We start from the raw sequence: 21,557 nt of genomic DNA on the forward strand, positions 1-21,557 counted from the left end.
CCCAGCAGTTAAGAGCGTTGGGCCAGTAACCAGAAGGTTTCTGGTTCGTATCCTCACACAGGTGAAAAATCATCTATTGACGTGCCCTTGATAAAGTCATTTAACCCTAATTGCTCCTGTAAACCGCTCTGGATTAGAGCGTCTGCTAAATGACGTCAATGTAAAAATAACTTATATACACTGAACAAATTTTTTTACGTAACATGAACAATTTCAAAGATTTTACTGAGTTATAGTTCATATTAGGAAATCAGTCAATTGAAATAAATTAATTAGGCCCTAATCTATGGGTTTCACATGACTGGGAATACAGATACCTTTAAAAAAACAGTATCTGGTGTGACCACCATTTGCCTCATGCAGCGTGACATATCTCCTTTATATAGAGTTGATTAGGCTGTTGCATGGCTGTGCGAAGTTGGATATTGGCAGTAGCTGGAACACGCTGTCATAAGCATCGATTCAGAGCATCCCAAACATGCTCAATGGGTGACATGTCTGGTGAGTATGCAGGTCATGACAGAACTGGGACATTTTCAGCTTCCAGGAATTGTGTACAGATCCTTGTGACATAGGGCCGATCATTATCATGCTGGATTTTGCTGGATCTCATGCTGGATCTGTGCATTCAAATTGCCATTGATAAAACGCAATTGTGTTTGTTGTAGCTTATGCCTGCTCGTACCATAACCCCACCATGGGACACATCAGCAAACCGCTCACCAGCAGGACGACATACACATTTTCTGCCTTCGGCCCGGTACAGTTAAACTCGAGATTCATCCGTGAAGAGCCCACTTCTCCAGCGTGCCAGTGGCCATTGAATGTGAGCATTTGCCCACTGAAGTCGGTTACGACACCGAACTGCTGTCAGGTCAAGATCCTGGTGAGGATCAGTTGTCCAAACCCACAGTTTTATCATCACCTGCCCAGGTGGCTGGTCTCAGCCGATCCCCTAGATGAAGAAGCCGGATGTGGAGGTTCTGTGATGGGGTGGGTACACGTGGTCTGCGGTTGTGAGGCTAGTTGGACATGCTGCCAAATTCGCTAAAACGGTAGAGAAATTAACATTCAATTCAACAGTTCTGGTGGACATTCCTGCAGTCAGCATGCCAATTGCACGCTCCCTCAAACCTTGAGACATCTGTGGCATTGTGTTGTGTCACAAAACTGCAAGTGGCCTATTATAAGGACAATCTATAGGAAACCTAGCAATGAACTGAGTCTGTTATTCCAATAAAACTACTGAAGTAAAACCAACAGCACCAAGCAGCAAAACTAACACCTAGCAACAAAACTAACAGTATCAAGGAACAAAACCAACAGCACAAAGGAACAGCACCTAGCAACAAAACCAACAGCACCTAGCAACAAAACTAACACCTAGCAACAAAACTAACACATAGCAACAACACTAACACCTACCAACAAAACTAACAGTATCAAGGAACAAAACCAACAGCACAAAGGAACAGCACCTAGCATCAAAACCAACAGCACCTAGCAACAAAACTAACACCTACCAACAAAACTAACAGTATCAAGGAACAAAACCAACAGCACAAAGGAACAGCACCTAGCAACAAAACCAACAGCACCTAGCAACAAAATCAACAGCACCAAGCAGCAAAACTAACACCTAGCAACAAAACTAACAGTATCAAGGAACAAAACCAACAGCACAAAGGAACAGCACCTAGCAACAAAACTACAGCACCTAGCAACAAAATCAACAGCACCAAGCAACAAAACTAACACCTAGCAACAAAACTAACAGTATCAAGGAACAAAACCAACAGCACAAAGGAACAGCACCTAGCAACAAAACCAACAGCACCAAGCAACAAAACAGGGATACACAAAACAGCAAAGAATTGTTCATCATGACCCACAAACCTCTGTTCATCATGACCCCATAGAGACACATATATAAGAGACTGTTTACACACAGTGGGACACTGGGTTTCCCAAAGAGAGAGGCAGATGGAGGAAAGGGGGAGACAAACAGACAGAAGGAGGAAAGGGGGAGACAAACAGACAGAAGGAGGAAAGGGGGAGACAAACAGACAGAAGGAGGAAAGGGGGGAGACAAACAGACAGAAGGAGGAAAGGGGGAGACAAACAGACAGATGGAGGAAAGGGGGGAGACAAACAGACAGAAGGAGGAAAGGGGGGAGACAAACAGACGGAAGGAGGAAAGGGGGAGACAAACAGACAGAAGGAGGAAAGGGGGAGACAAACAGACAGAAGGAGGAAAGGGGGAGACAAACAGACAGAAGGAGGAAAGGGGGAGACAAACAGACAGAAGGAGGAAAGGGGGGAGACAAACAAACAGACAGAAGGAGGAAAGGGGGGAGACAAACAGACAGAAGGAGGAAAGGGGGAGACAAACAGACAGATGGAGGAAAGGGGGAGACAAACAGACAGATGGAGGAAAGGGGGAGACAAACAGACAGATGGAGGAAAGGGGGGAGACAAACAGGCAGATGGAGGAAAGGGGGAGACAAACAGACAGAAGGAGAGTGAGAAAAAGAGAGAGAGAGAGGCACAGAGACCAACTAACCAATGTTTCCATGCTTTCCCTCCCAGATATTTAAAGTCAGTCCCAGTTCCTCTACTCCCCTGCCAGTAAATATAGTAGGTTAGTACAGAGTCACTACAGACTACAGGGGTAAAACATTAAACACTTAGGATTTGGTGAAAGCTATACATTAAATAGATCATCAAATTACTATTTTATAGCCGTCAATTTATCAAAATAATCCAAGAGACTGTATTTTCTGACATCACCCCTCCAAGAATGATAGATCAACTGCATAATCTGATACAGCATAATCGGTGTGATTCAGACATATGACATGAAGACCCGTGTATCTTCATAGTTCTAGTAGATGCCTAACATAGCATACAGTATATACCCTCTTCTAGGGCTGTGAATGTTAAAATGAAATCGGAATCCTTAACGTTAAGAAAAATCCAGAAATTTGTACACATTTACTCAATCCAGGGTTTTTCTTTATTTTTACTATTATCTACATTGTAGAATAGTAGTGAAGACATCAAAACAATGAAATCATGTGGTAACCAAATCAAAAGTGTTGTTTTATTTTACCAGGTAAATTGACTGAGAACACATTCTCATTTACACCAACGACCTGGGGAATAGTTACAGGGGAGAGGAGGGGGATGAATGAGCCAATTGTAAACTGGGGATTATTAGGTGGCCATGATGATATGAGGGCCAGATTAAGGGAATTTACTCAGGACACCGGGGTTAACACCCCTACGTTTACAATAAGTGCCATGGGATCATTTAGTTACCACAGAGAGTAAGGACACCCGTTTAACATCCCATCTGAAAGACGGCCCCCTACACAGGGAAATGTCTGCAATCACACCCCGGGGCATTGGGATCTTTTTTTAGATCGGAGGAAAGAGTGCCTCTTACCAGCCCTCCAACACTACTTCCAGCAGCATCTGGTCTCCCATCCAGGGACCAACCAGGACCAACCCTGCTTAGCTTCAGAAGCAAGCCAGCATTGGGATGCAGGGTGGTATGCTGCTGGCAAAAGTAGCCACCATTTGCCCTGATGACAGCTTTGCACACTCCTGACATTCTCTCAACCAGCTTCACCTGTAATGCTTTTCCAACAGTCTTGAAGGTGTTCTCACATATGCTGACCACTTGTTAGCTGCTTTTCCTTCACTCTGTGGTCCAAATCATCCCAAACCCTCTCAATTGGTTTGAGGTGGGGTGGTTTTAAAAATAAAGAAAAACCTTGGAATGAGTAGGTGTATCCAAACTTTTGACTGGTACTGTATAAATATACGGTAGGGAGAACAAGTATTTGATACACTGGCAGCTCTTCTGTTCTGACTGGCAGCCCAAGAGGCTTACAGTACACTGGGCTTTATCATCCAGAAATCCACTCTGGATTTAAACCAACAGCTTTATAGACAGAGTGTGCAGTTATGAGGTTTAGTCCTAGTCTCTTCTGAACCCTCTGGCTGTATGTACATAAACACACCAATCTTTAATGTTTTGAACATGTTCTTAATTAAGCTGGCAGAAGTATGATAACTTTGAGGTATGTTGGGCTTATGGGAGTAAACACTTTTCCATTCAATTAAATACAAACACAAATTTGACTAAAACAGTGGATGTACTAGATACTGTAATGCAACCTCAGTCCAAAATTGGGGAGTGCACTCTGACGTAATAGCAGAGACAGACAGTCACTTCGTGTCTGTGTTGATAAAGTTGTTTGCTATAATATGCTATGAGAAAATATATAAATATTTTACCTTTGTGTACTATTGAAAAACGAATTTCAAAGTGTTGTTTTGGAGCATTTTTTTTACATTGAAAATATATAAATATTCTAATATTTTACCTTTGTGTACTATTGAAAAACTATTTAAAAGTGTTGTTTTGGAGGCTCTTTTTTTTACATTGTTGCTCATAGAAAAAAAAGGTGCTATCTAGAACCTAAAAGGGTTCTTCGGCTGTCTCCATAGAAGAACCCTTTGAATAACCTTTTTATTAATTTTTATTTAACCTTTAACTCGGAAAGTCAGTTGAGAACAAATTCCTATTTACAATGACGGCCTACCGGGCCTAACAGTGGGTTAATTGCCTTGTTCAGGGGCAGAACAACATTTTTTTTACCTTGTCAGCTCGGGGATTTGATTCAGCAACCTTTCGGTTACTGGCCCAACGCTATAACCATTAAGCTCCCTGCCGCCCCCATTGTTGGTTACAGGTAGAATCCTTTCGGTTCCAAGTAGAACCCTTTCTACAGAGGGTTCTACTTGGCACCCAAAATGGTTTTACCTGGAACCAAAAAGAGTTCTCCTATGGGGACAGCCGAAGAACCCTTTAGGAACCCCTTTTTCTAAGAGTGTAGGGAAGGATACTGTCACGCTAGATAGCTGAGTTGGGGTGAGCTTTAACTGATCAAGCTGCTTACAGTTGGAATAAAATCAGTACTGGTGTTGACAGTAAACATGGATTAAAAAGACATGCCCTAGCTTTCACTACTCCCCTCATAAAGATATCTGCTGTGTGTGTGTGTGTGTGTCTTCAGAACCATTCCTAATGGGACTTGGTTGGTGACAGTAGCACCTTCTAAGGCTGTGGTTTTACCAGATAACGTATGACGGCTGTACTCCTCTCCTCTCACAGTGAAAACATGGACATTGCATGAAGAGAACACATATTGACGTCCCATCCTCTCTCATTAGGTCATCAAACACGGCAGTAAAGCTGTTATTAGTGTGGTGTAAAGCATAAATCCTGCTTATGTTGCCCGTTATTCAGCAATAAAGGCTGTGTGTGTGTGTGTGTGTGTGTGTGTGTGTGTGTGTGTGTGTGTGTGTGTGTGTGTGTGTGAGAGAGAGACATGCATTTTACTGCTGTAACATTTATAGTTGACTCAACCTGTAAATGTACATTTTATAATACAGTAGAGTAGCTTACATGCTTGTTATAGGCTACAAGCAAATGAGGACACCAGCTGTCTAATACAGACTGATCAAAGGGTGACTGGCCCAGCTGTCTAATACTAACTGGCCCAGCTGTCTAATACTAACTGGCCCAGCTGTCTAATACTAACTGGCCCAGCTGTCTAATACTAACTGGCCCAGCTGTCTAATACAGACTGATCAAAGGGTGACTGGCCCAGCTGTCTAATACTAACTGGCCCAGCTGTCTAATACTAACTGGCCCAGCTGTCTAATACTAACTGGCCCAGCTGTCTAATACTAACTGGCCCAGCTGTCTAATACTAACTGGCCCAGCTGTCTAATACTAACTGGCCCAGCTGTCTAATACTAACTGATCAAAGGGTGACTGGCCCAGCTGTCTAATACTAACTGGCCCAGCTGTCTAATACTAACTGATCAAAGGGTGACTGGCCCAGCTGTCTAATACTGACTGGCCCAGCTGTCTAATACTAACTGGCCCAGCTGTCTAATACGGACTGATCAAAGGGTGACTGGCCCAGCTGTCTAATACTAACTGGCCCAGCTGTCTAATACTAACTGATCAAAGGGTGACTGGCCCAGCTGTCTAATACTAACTGGCCCAGCTGTCTAATACGGACTGGCCCAGCTGTCTGATACTGACTGATCAAAGGGTGACTGGCCCAGCTGTCTAATACTGACTGGCCCAGCTGTCTGATACGGACTGATCAAAGGGTGACTGGCCCAGCTGTCTAATACTGACTGGCCCAGCTGTCTAATACGGACTGATCAAAGGGTGACTGGCCCAGCTGTCTAATACTAACTGGCCCAGCTGTCTAATACGGACTGATCAAAGGGTGACTGGCCCAGCTGTCTAATACTAACTGGCCCAGCTGTCTAATACTGACTGGCCCAGCTGTCTGATACGGACTGATCAAAGAGTGACTGGCCCAGCTGTCTAATCAAAGGGTGACTGGCCCAGCTGTCTAATACTGACTGGCCCAGCTGTCTGATACGGACTGATCAAAGGGTGACTGGCCCAGCTGTCTAATACTAACTGGCCCAGCTGTCTAATACTAACTGATCAAAGGGTGACTGGCCCAGCTGTCTAATACTAACTGGCCCAGCTGTCTAATACTAACTGATCAAAGGGTGACTGGCCCAGCTGTCTAATACTGACTGGCCCAGCTGTCTAATACTGACTGACCCAGCTGTCTGATACTGACTGATCAAAGGGTGACTGGCCCAGATGTCTAATACTGACTGACCCAGCTGTCTGATACTGACTGATCAAAGGGTGACTGGCCCAGATGTCTAATACTGACTGATCAAAGGGTGACTGGCCCAGCTGTCTAATCAAAGGGTGACTGGCCCAGCCGTCACTTGAGAACTCTCTGATCACATTATGACGTCTTGCCCGTGTTTGTTTACACGACGTCTCACCTGGGTTTGTTTACACGACGTCTCACCTGGGTTTGTTTACACGACGTCTCGCCTGGGTTTGTTTACACAACGTCTCACCTGGGTTTGTTTACACGACGTCTCACCTGGGTTTGTTTACACGACGTCTCGCCTGGGTTTGTTTACACAACGTCTCACCTGGGTTTGTTTACACGACGTCTCGCCTGGGTTTGTTTACACGACGTCTCGCCTGGGTTTGTTTACACAACGTCTCACCTGGGTTTGTTTACACGACGTCTCACCTGGGTTTGTTTACACAACGTCTCACCTGTGATTGTTTACACGACGTCTCGCCTGGGTTTGTTTACACGACGTCTCGCCTGTGTTAGTTTACACGACGTCTCGCCTGGGTTTGTTTACACGACGTCTCGCCTGTGTTAGTTTACATTACATCTTGCATGGGTTTCTTTTGTCGCCCCGAGAGTTTGATTTTTCAGAAATACAAATGAGACTTCCTGAGTCTGGCTTAAAAATATTTTCGTCAAATCAACTACTCACCACATTTTAAGCACCGTGGTGCTAGCTAGCTGTAGCTTATGCTTTCAGTACTAGATTAATTATTTGATCCTTTGATTGAATGGACAATATGTTAGTTCATTCTGCAAGAGCTCTGATCGGTTGGAGGACGTCCTCTGGAAGTTGTCATAATTACTGTGTAAGTCTATGGAAGGAGGTGAGAACAATGAGCCTCCTAGGTTTTGAATACAAGTCAATGTACCAAGAGGAGGACAGAAACTAGCTGTCCTCCAGCGACACCATGGTGCTACCCTACAGAGTGCTGTTGCGAAACAGTGTGTTTTAATCAATTATTTGGTCTCGTGAATATATTTAGTATAGTTTTATCAATTTTTTAAATATTTTTTTTAATGTTTCACAAGTATGAAATTCACTGAGTAGGATGGTCCTCGTCTTCCTCCTCTAAGGAGTCTCCACTGGAATACACTGATTAGGATGGTCCTCGTCTTCCTCCCCTAAGGAGTCTCCACTGGAATACACTGATTAGGATGGTCCTCGTCTTCCTCCTCTAAGGAGTCTCCACTGGAATACACTGATTAGGATGGTCCTCGTCTTCCTCCTCTAAGGAGTCTCCACTGGAATACACTGATTAGGATGGTCCTCGTCTTCCTCCTCTAAGGAGTCTCCACTGGAATACACTGATTAGGATGGTCCTCGTCTTCCTCCTCTAAGGAGTCTCCACTGGAATACACTGATTAGGATGGTCCTCGTCTTCCTCCTCTAAGGAGTCTCCACTGGAATACACTGATTAGGATGGTCCTCGTCTTCCTCCTCTAAGGAGTCTCCACTGGAATACACTGATTAGGATGGTCCTCGTCTTCCTCCTCTAAGGAGTCTCCACAGGAATACACTGATTAGGATGGTCCTCGTCTTCCTCCTCTAAGGAGTCTCCACTGGAATACACTGATTAGGATGGTCCTCGTCTTCCTCCTCTAAGGAGTCTCCACTGGAATACACTGAGTAGGATGGTCCTCGTCTTCCTCCTCTAAGGAGTCTCCACTGGAATACACTGATTAGGATGGTCCTCGTCTTCCTCCCCTAAGGAGTCTCCACTGGAATACACTGATTAGGATGGTCCTCGTCTTCCTCCTCTAAGGAGTCTCCACTGGAATACACTGATTAGGATGGTCCTCGTCTTCCTCCTCTAAGGAGTCTCCACTGGAATACACTGATTAGGATGGTCCTCGTCTTCCTCCTCTAAGGAGTCTCCACTGGAATACACTGATTAGGATGGTCCTCGTCTTCCTCCTCTAAGTAGTCTCCACTGGAATACACTGATTAGGATGGTCCTCGTCTTCCTCCTCTAAGGAGTCTCCACTGGAATACACTGATTAGGATGGTCCTCGTCTTCCTCCTCTAAGGAGTCTCCACTGGAATACACTGATTAGGATGGTCCTCGTCTTCCTCCTCTAAGGAGTCTCCACAGGAATACACTGATTAGGATGGTCCTCGTCTTCCTCCTCTAAGGAGTCTCCACTGGAATACACTGATTAGGATGGTCCTCGTCTTCCTCCTCTAAGGAGTCTCCACTGGAATACACTGATTAGGATGGTCCTCGTCTTCCTCCTCTAAGGAGTCTCCACTGGAATACACTGATTAGGATGGTCCTCGTCTTCCTCCTCTAAGGAGTCTCCACTGGAATACACTGATTAGGATGGTCCTCGTCTTCCTCCTCTAAGGAGTCTCCACTGGAATACACTGATTAGGATGGTCCTCGTCTTCCTCCTCTAAGGAGTCTCCACAGGAATACACTGATTAGGATGGTCCTCGTCTTCCTCCTCTAAGGAGTCTCCACTGGAATACACTGATTAGGATGGTCCTCGTCTTCCTCCTCTAAGGAGTCTCCACTGGAATACACTGATTAGGATGGTCCTCGTCTTCCTCCTCTAAGGGGTCTCCACTGGAATACACTGATTAGGATGGTCCTCTTCTTCCTCCTCTAAGGAGTCTCCACTGGAATACACTGATTAGGATGGTCCTCGTCTTCCTCCTCTAAGGAGTCTCCACTGGAATACACTGATTAGGATGGTCCTCGTCTTCCTCCTCTAAGGAGTCTCCACTGGAATACACTGATTAGGATGGTCCTCGTCTTCCTCCTCTAAGGAGTCTCCACTGGAATACACTGATTAGGATGGTCCTCGTCTTCCTCCTCTAAGGAGTCTCCACTGGAATACACTGATTAGGATGGTCCTCTTCTTCCTCCTCTAAGGAGTCTCCACTGGAATACACTGATTAGGATGGTCCTCGTCTTCCTCCTCTAAGGAGTCTCCACTGGAATACACTGATTAGGATGGTCCTCGTCTTCCTCCTCTAAGGAGTCTCCACTGGAATACACTGATTAGGATGGTCCTCTTCTTCCTCCTCTAAGGAGTCTCCACTGGAATACACTGAGTAGAATAAACCTGGACATGTGAAAGATTATTCAAAGTAGACATTCATAAGCCACAATTCTTTAACCTATCGTGGGTTTTTAGATCAGTGCAGGTGAAGGAAGAGAGGAGACCACTTGAGAGTATTGAGATGTGGCCCTGAACTTTACAAGGAGATAGATGGATGGAGGACAGAGAGATGGATGGAAAACAGACACAAGGACCTCCATGGAATGAGTTTGACATCCCTGACCTACATTCTATTGGTCTGCTCTTAAGTACTGTGACTGTCACGTAGCCATGCCTCCTAATGTCTTTCCAGAGTAGGCTTTTCACACACATACTGACACATTAAATAGCATCTCCTCCCTGTACAGCGCCGATCCTTGATCTTAGCTCCCTATGTGCCTCTCATGGCAGGCATTTAGCACTTACAGAGTGGTGTGGATGGAACACTGTCTCAGATGGAGAGAGACAAGGGGGGGGGGGGGTGGGAGAAAGAGATGAGGGAGACGGGAAAACGGGATGAGGGAGACGGGAAAAGAGAGATAAAAAGAGAGATAAAGCACATTAGAGAAAGAGAGATAAAGCACATGGGAGGTGGGAGGATGAGAGAGAGAGAGAGAGAGAGAGAGAGAGAGAGAGAGGGAAAGAGAGAGAGAGAGAGAGAGAGAGAGAGAGATTCATAGCTCCTTTCTGCTGGATGTCTGACAACTGTAATATTGGGCAGTGTGGTCGAGCGTGCATGTGTTATAAAGACTGACATGCTCCATACGTACCTAGACTTGCACAGAGACCCCACCCTCTTACTGCAGACTTGCTCTGAGACCCCACCCTCTTACTGCAGACTTGCACTGAGACCCCACCCTCTTACTGCAGACTTGCTCTGAGACCCCACCCTCTATGGTACTGCAGTGGAGCACCGGGCACGTATTCCCTCTCTCCTCCTATACCACATACCCATTCCCCCTCTCCTCTCCGCCTATACCACATTCCTCTCCTCCTATACCACATACCCATTCCTCCTTTCCTCTCCTCCTATACTACATACCCATTCCTCCTTTCCTCTCCTCCTATACCACATACCCATTCCCCCTCTCCTCTCCTCCTATGCCACATTCCTCTCCTTCTATACCACATACCCATTCCTCCTTTCCTCTCCTCCTATACCGCATACCCATTCCTCCTTTCCTCTCCTCCTATACCACATACCCATTCCCCCTTTCCTCTCCCTCTATACCACATATTCATTCCTCCTTTCCTCTCCTCCTATACCACATACCCATTCCTCCTTTCCTCTCCTCCTATACCACATACCCATTCCCCCTCTCCTCTCCGCCTATACCACATTCCTCTCCTCCTATACCACATACCCATTCCTCCTTTCCTCTCCTCCTATACCACATTCCTCTCCTCCTATACCAAATACCCATTCCCCTTCTCCTCTCCTCCTATACCACATACCCATTCCCCCTCTCCTCTCCTCCTATACCACATTCCTCTCCTCCTATACCACATACCCATTCCCCCTTTCCTCTCCCTCTATACCACATTCCCATTCCTCCTTTCCTCTCCTCCTATACCACATACCCATTCCTCCTTTCCTCTCCTCCTATACCACATACCCATTCCCCCTTTCCTCTCCTCCTATACCACATACCCATTCCTCCTTTCCTCTCCGCCTATACCACATACCCATTCCCCCTTTCCTCTCCTCCTATACCACATACCCATTCCCCCTTTCCTCTCCTCCTATACCACATACCCATTCTCCCTTTCCTCTCCTCCTATACCACATACCCATTCCTCCTTTCCTCTCCTCCTATACCACATACCCATTCCCCCTTTCCTCTCCTCCTATACCACATACCCATTCCTCCTTTCCTCTCCTCCTATACCACATTCCTCTCCTCCTATACCACATACCCATTCCTCCTTTCCTCTCCTCCTATACCACATACCCATTCCTCCTTTCCTCTCCTCCTATACCACATACCCATTCCTCCTTTCCTCTCCTCCTATACCACATTCCTCTCCTCCTATACCACATACCCATTCCCCCTTTCCTCTCCTCCTATACCACATACCCATTCCTCCTTTCCTCTCCTCCTATACCACATACCCATTCCTCCTTTCCTCTCCTCCTATACCACATACCCATTCCTCCTTTCCTCTCCTCCTATACCACATACCCATTCCTCCTTTCCTCTCCTCCTACACCACATACCCATTCCTCCTTTCCTCTCCTCCTATACCACATACCCATTCCTCCTTTCCTCTCCTCCTATACCACATACCCATTCCTCCTTTCCTCTCCTCCTATACCACATACCCATTCCCCCTTTCCTCTCCCTCTATACCACATATCCATTCCTCCTTTCCTCTCCGCCTATACCACATTCCTCTCCTCCTATACCACATACCCATTCCTCCTTTCCTCTCCTCCTATACCACATACCCATTCCCCCTCTCCTCTCCTCCTATACCACATTCCACTCCTCCTATACCACATACCCATTCCTCCTTTCCTCTCCTCCTATACCACATTCCTCTCCTCCTATACCACATACCCATTCCTCCTTTCCTCTCCTCCTATACCACATACCCATTCCCCCTCTCCTCTCCTCCTATACCACATTCCTCTCCTCCTATACCACATACCCATTCCCTTTCTTCTCCTCCTATACCACATTCCTCTCCTCCTATACCACATACCCATTCCCCTTCTCCTCTCCTCCTATACCACATACCCATTCCCTTTCCTCTCCTACTATACCACATACCCATTCCCCCGCTCCTCTCCTCCTATACCACATTCCTCTCCTCCTATACCACATACCCATTCCTCCTTTCCTCTCCTCCTATACCACATACCCATTCCCCCTCTCCTCTCCTCCTATACCACACACCCATTCCCCCTTTCCTCTCCTCCTATACCACATACCCATTCCCCCTCTTCTCTCCTCCTATACCACATACCCATTCCCCCTCTCCTCCTATACCACATACCCATTCCCCCTCTCCTCCTATACCACATACCCATTCCCCCTTTCCTCTCCTCCTATACCACATACCCATTCCCCCTTTCCTCTCCTCCTATACCACATACCCATTCCCCCTCTCCTCTCCTCCTATACCACATACCCATTCCCCCTCTCCTCCTATACCACATACCCATTCCCCCTTTCCTCTCCTCCTATACCACATACCCATTCCTCCATTCCTCTCCTCCTATACCACATACCCATTCCCCCTTTCCTCTCCTCCTATACCACATACCCATTCCTCCTTTCCACTCCTCCTATACCACATACCCATTCCCCCTCTCCTCTCCTCCTATACCACATACCCATTCCCCCTTTCCTCTCCTCCTATACCACATACCCATTCCTCCTTTCCACTCCTCCTATACCACATACCCATTCCCCCTCTCCTCTCCTCCTATACCACATACCCATTCCCCCTCTCCTCTCCTTCTCTGGAGCATGGATATAATCCTTCTCTCTTCTTTTCTTCCTACAGATATATTCCCTCTCTTCTCTTCTTCCTACAGATATATTCCCTTTCTTCTCGTCTTTCTACAGATACAGTGCCTTGCGAAAGTATTCGGCCCCCTTGAACTTTGCGACCTTTTGCCACATTTCAGGCTTCAAACATAAAGATATAAAACTGTATTTTTTTGTGAAGAATCAACAACAAGTGGGACACAATCATGAAGTGGAACGACATTTATTGGATGTTTCAAACTTTTTTAACAAATCAAAGACTGAAAAATTGGGCATGCAAAATTATTCAGCCCCTTTACTTTCAGTGCAGCAAACTCTCTCCAGAAGTTCAGTGAGGATCTCTGAATGATCCAATGTTGACCTAAATGACTAATGATGATAAATACAATCCACCTGTGTGTAATCAAGTCTCCGTATAAATGCACCTGCACTGTGATAGTCTCAGAGGTCCGTTAAAAGCGCAGAGAGCATCATGAAGAACAAGGAACACACCAGGCAGGTCCGAGATACTGTTGTGAAGAAGTTTAAAGCCGGATTTGGATACAAAAAGATTTCCCAAGCTTTAAACATCCCAAGGAGCACTGTGCAAGTGATAATATTGAAATGGAAGGAGTATCAGACCACTGCAAATCTACCAAGACCTGGCCGTCCCTCTAAACTTTCAGCTCATACAAGGAGAAGACTGATCAGAGATGCAGCCAAGAGGCCCATGATCACTCTGGATGAACTGCAGAGATCTACAGCTGAGGTGGGAGACTCTGTCCATAGGACAACAATCAGTCGTGTATTGCACAAATCTGGCCTTTATGGAAGAGTGGCAAGAAGAAAGCCATTTCTTAAAGATATCCATAAAAAGTGTCGTTTAAAGTTTGCCACAAGCCACCTGGGAGACACACCAAACATGTGGAAGAAGGTGCTCTGGTCAGATGAAACCAAAATTGAACTTTTTGGCAACAATGCAAAACGTTATGTTTGGCGTAAAAGCAACACAGCTGAACACACTATCCCCACTGTCAAACATGGTGGTGGCAGCATCATGGTTTGGGCCTGCTTTTCTTCAGCAGGGACAGGGAAGATGGTTAAAATTGATGGGAAGATGGATGGAGCCAAATACAGGACCATTCTGGAAGAAAACCTGATGGAGTCTGCAAAAGACCTGAGACTGGGACGGAGATTTGTCTTCCAACAAGAAAATGATCCAAAACATAAAGCAAAATCTACAATGGAATGGTTCAAAAATAAACATATCCAGGTGTTAGAATGGCCAAGTCAAAGTCCAGACCTGAATCCAATCGAGAATCTGTGGAAAGAACTGAAAACTGCTGTTCACAAATGCTCTCCATCCAACCTCACTGAGCTCGAGCTGTTTTGCAAGGAGGAATGGGGAAAATTTTCAGTCTCTCGATGTGCAAAACTGATAGAGACATACAGACTTACAGCTGTAATCGCAGCAAAAGGTGGCGCTACAAAGTATTAACTAAAGGGGGCTGAATAATTTTGCACGCCCAATTTTTCAGTTTTTGATTTGTTAAAAAAGTTTGAAATATCCAATAAATGTCGTTCCACTTCATGATTGTGTCCCACTTGTTGTTGATTCTTCACAAAAAAATACAGTTTTATATCTTTATGTTGGAAGCCTGAAATGTGGCAAAAGGTCGCAAAGTTCAAGGGGGCCGAATACTTTCGCAAGGCACTGTATATTCCCTTTCTTCTCTTCTTCCTACAGATATATTCCATCTCTTCTCCTCCCCTGATACCATAAGATAGCCCCCCCCCCTTACCTATCCTCTTTCCCCTCTCTCTTTAAACAGTCCTTGTCGGCCAGCCCCACTCCCCCACTGCACTCCCTCCTCCTGCTGTCATCCTCAACCCTCCTCCTGACCTGGACCCAGGCCAAGTAGCGGTGTGTGAAAAACCATGAGGTCATCATGAACCCAACACAGCAACAACCACATATCTGCACTAAACTACACAGACTGCTGAGTGTACATAGACACACTGTCTCAACTCCTATGGGGAGCGACACTCTGCAGCTGCCTATCCTGAAGAGATTGTGCATGTTTAAAGGACAAAGAGGTGTGGGCGTGTGTGTGCGTGTGTGTGTGTGTGTGTGTGTGTGTGTGTCAGGGAGGATATACAGGCTAGTAAATTAACTGGCTGTAGGCTTTGTTGCCAATTAAGGTCAATTCCCTGTTACACCCCAGAGGACAACACTAACGATGGCCCGCTGGCCCGGGGCCAGTAAAAACCTCTCTCTCCAGTGGTTCTCGACCGGGCCAGTAACTTTTCTGCGCATTTTTTGTATTCCAGTTCAACATTTACTTGCTCCGTCGCAGTCTACCATAGGAAAACAACACAGAAGACTACACACGGCAAAGTCATGCTATTTGTATTTCAGCAATAGGATTGGCCGTTCATTCAAGCATTACTATGCCCCCACGAGTCCCAACTCCACCAGCACTTGAGCAGTACAGACGTTGATACGTTCACACAGCACACATACACATCCTGAGCAAAAAGAACCACCCATCAGTCTACTTGCTGAACTTATTTATTTTAGGGAAAGTGATTTACAAAAGGAAACCGTCAATAGAGAACATGCTAGCAATACGCTGGCTACTGTTGATAGTCTGCTAAAAGAAAGAACAATAGAGACAGCTAGCATTGGTCTTGTAGCCAGCATACAGCCATGACGATCTCTCTTTAGGAACATTGGTCATGTAGCCAGCATACAGCCATGACGATCTCTCTTTAGGAACATTGGTCTTGTGGCCAGCATACAGCCATGACGATCTCTCTTTAGGAACATTGGTCTTGTAGCCAGCATACAGCCATGACGATCTCTCTTTAGGAACATTGGTCTTGTAGCCAGCATACAGCCATGACGATCTCTCTTTAGGAACATTGGTCTTTTGGCCAGCATACAGCCATGACGATCTCTCTTTAGGAACATTGGTCTTGTAGCCAGCATACAGCCATGACGATCTCTCTTTAGGAACATTGGTCATGTAGCCAGCATACAGCCATGACGATCTCTCTTTAGGAACATTGGTCTTGTAGCCAGCATACAGCCATGACGATCTCTCTTTAGGAACATTGGTCTTGTAGCCAGCATACAGCCATGACGATCTCTCTTTAGGAACATTGGTCTTGTAGCCAGCATACAGCCATGATGATCTCTCTTTAGGAACATTGGTCATGTAGCCAGCATACAGCCATGACGATCTCTCTTTAGGAACATTGGTCATGTAGCCAGCATACAGCCATGACGATCTCTCTTTAGGAACATTGGTCATGTAGCCAGCATACAGCCATGACGATCTCTCTTTAGGAACATTGGTCTTTTGGCCAGCATACAGCCATGACGATCTCTCTTTAGGAACATTGGTCTTGTAGCCAGCATACAGCCATGACGATCTCTCTTTAGGAACATTGGTCATGTAGCCAGCATACAGCCATGACGATCTCTCTTTAGGAACATTGGTCATGTAGCCAGCATACAGCCATGACGATCTCTCTTTAGGAACATTGGTCATGTAGCCAGCATACAGCCATGACGATCTCTCTTTAGGAACATTGGTCTTAAAGAGGCAGCGTCTTATTTTAAGATGTACATTTATTTTCTCAAAATGACATCCACTGTACTTTAGAAACCAAAATGTATGCAATTAATACAATTCTAAAGAATAGAGTACACTTATATTCTATTAAACAGCTTTTTAACACACATCATAATAACCAAATGTAGCCTATTAAGAGAAAAGCATGCTAACCTGTTGGCCCTGTGCGACCCCAATGCATTTAAAACCTACACCAGTAGAAATTCTGTTTTGGGCCAGTGAGAAAAAAGTTAACATTGGACCTTGCACGCTCATTACACACACACACACACACACACACACACACACACAGTCCCACCCTGTCCTTGGATATTGCGTCAAAGTTCAGTCCCCCCGTCTCCAACCCACCCCGTCATCACAGCTGTGAAAAAACAACTTCCATTGATCAATCTTCAACATAATGAACTGGAGACTTTATTTTATCCTCTATAGATGTCTTAGAGAGAGGGGGAGAGAGCAAGAGAGGGGGAGAGAGAGAGGAAAGAGGGGGAGAGAGGAGAGAAAGAGAGGGAGAGAGAGATGAAAGAGGGGGAGAGAGCAAGAGACGGGAGAGAGAGAGGAAAGAGGGGGAGAGAGGAGAGAAAGAGAGGGAGAGAGATGAAAGAGGGGGAGAGAGCAAGAGACGGGAGAGAGAGAGGAAAGAGGGGGAGAGAGGAGAGAAAGAGAGGGAGAGAGCAAGAGACGGGAGAGAGAGGAAAGAGGGGGAGAGAGAGGAAAGAGAGGGAGAGAGCAAGAGACGGGAGAGAGATGAAAGAGGGGGAGAGAGGAGAGAAAGAGAGGGAGAGAGAAAGAGACGGGAGAGAGAGATGAAAGAGGGGGAGAGAGCAAGAGACACGAGAGAGAGAGATGAACGAGGGGGAGAGAGGAGAGAAAGAGACGGGAGAAAGAGATGAAAGAGGGGGAAAGAGGAGAGAAAGAGAGGGAGAGAGCAAGAGACGGGAGAGAGAGAGATGAAAGAGGGGGAGAGAGCAAGAGACGGGAGAGAGAGAGATGAAAGAGGGGGAGAGAGGAGAGAAATAGAAAGAAAGAGGGGGAGAGAGAGGAAAGAGAGGGAGAGAGCAAGAGACGGGAGAGAGATGAAAGAGGGGGAGAGAGGGAGATGAAAGAGAGGGAGAGAGAGAGATGAAAGAGGGGGAGAGAGCAAGAGACGGGAGAGAGAGAGATGAAAGAGGGGGAGAGAGGAGAGAAAGAGAGGGAGAGAGCAAGAGACGGGAGAGAGAGAGATGAAAGAGGGGGAGAGAGGAGAGAAAGGGGGAGAGAGCAAGAGACGGGAGAGAGAGAGGAAAGAGAGGGAGAGAGCAAGAGACGGAAGAGAGAGAGGTGAAAGAGGGGGGAGAGAGGAGAGAAAGGGGGAGAGAGAGACAGAAAGAGGGAGGGAGAGAGAGGAGAGCGAGGGAGAGAGCAAGAGAAGGGAGAGAGAGAGATGAAAGAAGGGGGAGAGAGAGGAGAGAGAGACAGAGGGGGGAGAGAGAGAGATGAAAGAGGGAGAGGAGAGAAAGGGGGAGAGAGAGAGAGAGAGAGAGGGGGAGAGAGAGAGGGGAAAGAGAAAGACAGAAATAACTGATGAGGAGATATGGAGGGAAGGAAAGAGAGGGAGAGAGAGAGATGAAAGAGAGGGAGAGAGGGGAGAGACAGAAGGGGAGAGAGAGGGGGAGAGAGAGATGGGAGAGAGACAGAGGGTGGAGAGAGAGATGAAAGAGAGGGAGAGAGGAGAGAAAGGGGGAGCGAGAGAGAGAGAGGGAGAGACAGAGGGGGAGAGACAGAGGGGGAGAGACAGAGGGGGAGGGAGAGACAGAGGGGGAGAGAGAGGGGGAGAGAGAGAGAGGGAGAGACAGAGGGTGGAGAGAGAGATGAAAGAGAGGGAGAGAGGAGAGAAAGGGGGAGAGAGAGAGGGGGAGAGTGAGATGAAAGAGAGGGAGAGGGGATGGAAAGGGGAGAGAGAGAGAGGGGGAGAGAGGAGGGAAAGGGGAGAGAGAGAGAGGGGGAGAGAGGAGGGAAAGGGAGAGAGGAGGGAAAGGGGGAGAGAGAGAGAGACGGAGAGACAGAGGGGGAGAGAGAGATGAGAGGGAGAGAGAGATGAGAGGGAGAGAGAGAGGGGGAGAGAGAGAGGGAGAGAGAGAGGGGGAGAGAGAAGGGGGATAGAGAAAGACAGAAATAACTGATGAGGAGATTTGGAGGGAAGGAAAGAGATTCTATGTATGCCACAGCAGATGGGGCAGATGAATTGTGGTCTCTGTGTCGAGCAGCCATTAAATATTCACAAGAGAAAAATGGTTTGGTCTTATTATAAACACACTGGTTAGAATGGGGGCATTGGAGGGTGGGAGGATGAGAGAGAGAGAGAGAGAGAGAGAGAAAAAAAAAAAGCACTGCAATGCAGCCTGCCATTTTGTCGGCAGTTACGGTGCATTTGAAAAGTATCCTACACTTTTTTCACATTTTGTTACGTTACAGCCTTATTCTAAAATGTATTAAATACCATTTTTTACTCATCAATCTACACAGAATACCCCATAATGATAAAGCAAAAACAGGTTTTTAGAAATGTTTGCAAAACAAAAAACTGAAATATCACATTTACATAAGTATTCAGACCCTTTACTCAGAACTTTGTTGAAGCACCTTTGGCAGTGATTACAGCCTTTGGTCTTCTTGGGTATGACGCTACAAGCTTGACACACCTGTATTTGGGGAGTTTCTCCCATTCTTCTCTGCAGATCCTCTCAAACTGTCAGGTTGGATGAGGAGCGTTGCTGCACAGCTATTTTCAGGTCTCTCCAGAGATGTTCGATCGATCGGGTTCAAGTCCGGGTTTTGGCTGGGCCATTCAAGGACATTCATAGACTTGTCTCGTAGCCACTCCTGCGTTGTCTTGGCTGTGTGCTTAGGGTTGTTGTCCTGTCAGAAAGTGTACCTTCACCCCAGTCTCGGTTTTTCGGATGACTGCCTTGCCTGGTTCACCAATTACTTTGCAGACAGAGTTCAGTGTGTCAAATCGGAGGGCATGCTGTCCGGTCCTCTGGCAGTCTCTATGGGGGTGCCACAGGGTTCAATTCTCGGGCCGACTCTTTTCTCTGTATACATCAATGATGTTGCTCTTGCTGCGGGCGATTCCCTGATCCACCTCTACGCAGACGACACCATTCTATATACTTTCGGCCCGTCATTGGACACTGTGCTATCTAACCTCCAAACAAGCTTCAATGCCATACAACACTCCTTCCGTGGCCTCCGACTGCTCTTAAACGCTAGTAAAACCAAATGCATGCTTTTCAACCGATCGCTGCCTGCACCCGCATCCCCGCCTAGCATCACCACCCTGGATGGTTCCGACCTAGAATATGTGGACATCTATAAGTACCTAGGTGTCTGGCTAGACTGCAAACTCTCCTTCCAGACTCATATCAAACATCTCCAATCGAAAATCAAATCAAGAGTCGGCTTTCTATTCCGCAACAAAGCCTCCTTCACTCACGCCGCCAAGCTTACCCTAGTAAAACTGACTATCCTACCGATCCTCGACTTCGGCGATGTCATCTACAAAATGGCTTCCAACACTCTACTCAGCAAACTGGATGCAGTCTATCACAGTGCCATCCGTTTTGTCACTAAAGCACCTTATACCACCCACCACTGCGACTTGTATGCTCTAGTCGGCTGGCCCTCGCTACATATTCGTCGCCAGACCCACTGGCTCCAGGTCATCTACAAGTCCATGCTAGGTAAAGCTCCGCCTTATCTCAGCTCACTGGTCACGATGGCAACACCCATCCGTAGCACGCGCTCCAGCAGGTGTATCTCACTGATCATCCCTAAAGCCAACACCTCATTTGGCCGCCTTTCGTTCCAGTACTCTGCTGCCTGTGACTGGAACGAATTGCAAAAATCGCTGAAGTTGGAGACTTTTATCTCCCTCACCAACTTCAAACATCAGCTATCTGAGCAGCTAACCGATCGCTGCAGCTGTACATAGTCTATTGGTAAATAGCCCACCCATTTTCACCTACCTCATCCCCATACTGTTTTTATTTATTTATTTTTCTGCTCTTTTGCACACCAATATCTCTACCTGTACATGACCATCTGATCATTTATCACTCCAGTGTTAATCTGCAAAATTGTAATTATTCGCCTACCTCATGCCTTTTGCACACATTGTATATAGACTCCCCCTTTGTTTTCTACTGTGTTATTGACTTGTTAATTGTATACTCCATGTGTAACTCTGTGTTGTCTGCTCATACTGCTATGCTTTATCTTGGCCAGGTCGCAGTTGCAAATGAGAACTTGTTCTCAACTAGCCTACCTGGTTAAATAAAGGTGAAATAAATCAAATAAAAATTTTTTAAAAAGTCTGAGGTCCTGAGAGCTCTGGAGCAGTTTTTCATCAATGATCTCTCTGTACTCGATCCTGACTAGTGTCCCAGTCCCTTCCGCTGAAAAACATCCCGAAAGTAGGATTCTGCCACCACCATGCTTCACTGTAGGGATGGTATTGGCCAGGTGATGAGTAGTACCTGGATTCCTCCAGATGTAACACTTGGCATTCAGGCCAATAAGTTCAATCATCAGACCAGAGAATCTTGTTTCTCATGACCGGAGAGTCTTTAGGTGCCTTTTGG

General features: G+C 46.3%; 1 protein-coding gene across 3 annotated transcripts in view; it reads right to left on the bottom strand.

The window, feature by feature from the left end:
* LOC110531006 (calmodulin-regulated spectrin-associated protein 2) overlaps window positions 1-21,557 on the bottom strand; it is a 92,589-nt gene that overhangs the window by 53,528 nt on the left and 17,504 nt on the right. The window lies entirely within an intron of this gene.

This window comes from Oncorhynchus mykiss, chromosome 8 (assembly GCF_057628025.1).
Source record: "Oncorhynchus mykiss isolate SJ-2025 chromosome 8, ASM5762802v1, whole genome shotgun sequence".
Lineage (NCBI taxonomy): Eukaryota > Metazoa > Chordata > Actinopteri > Salmoniformes > Salmonidae > Oncorhynchus > Oncorhynchus mykiss.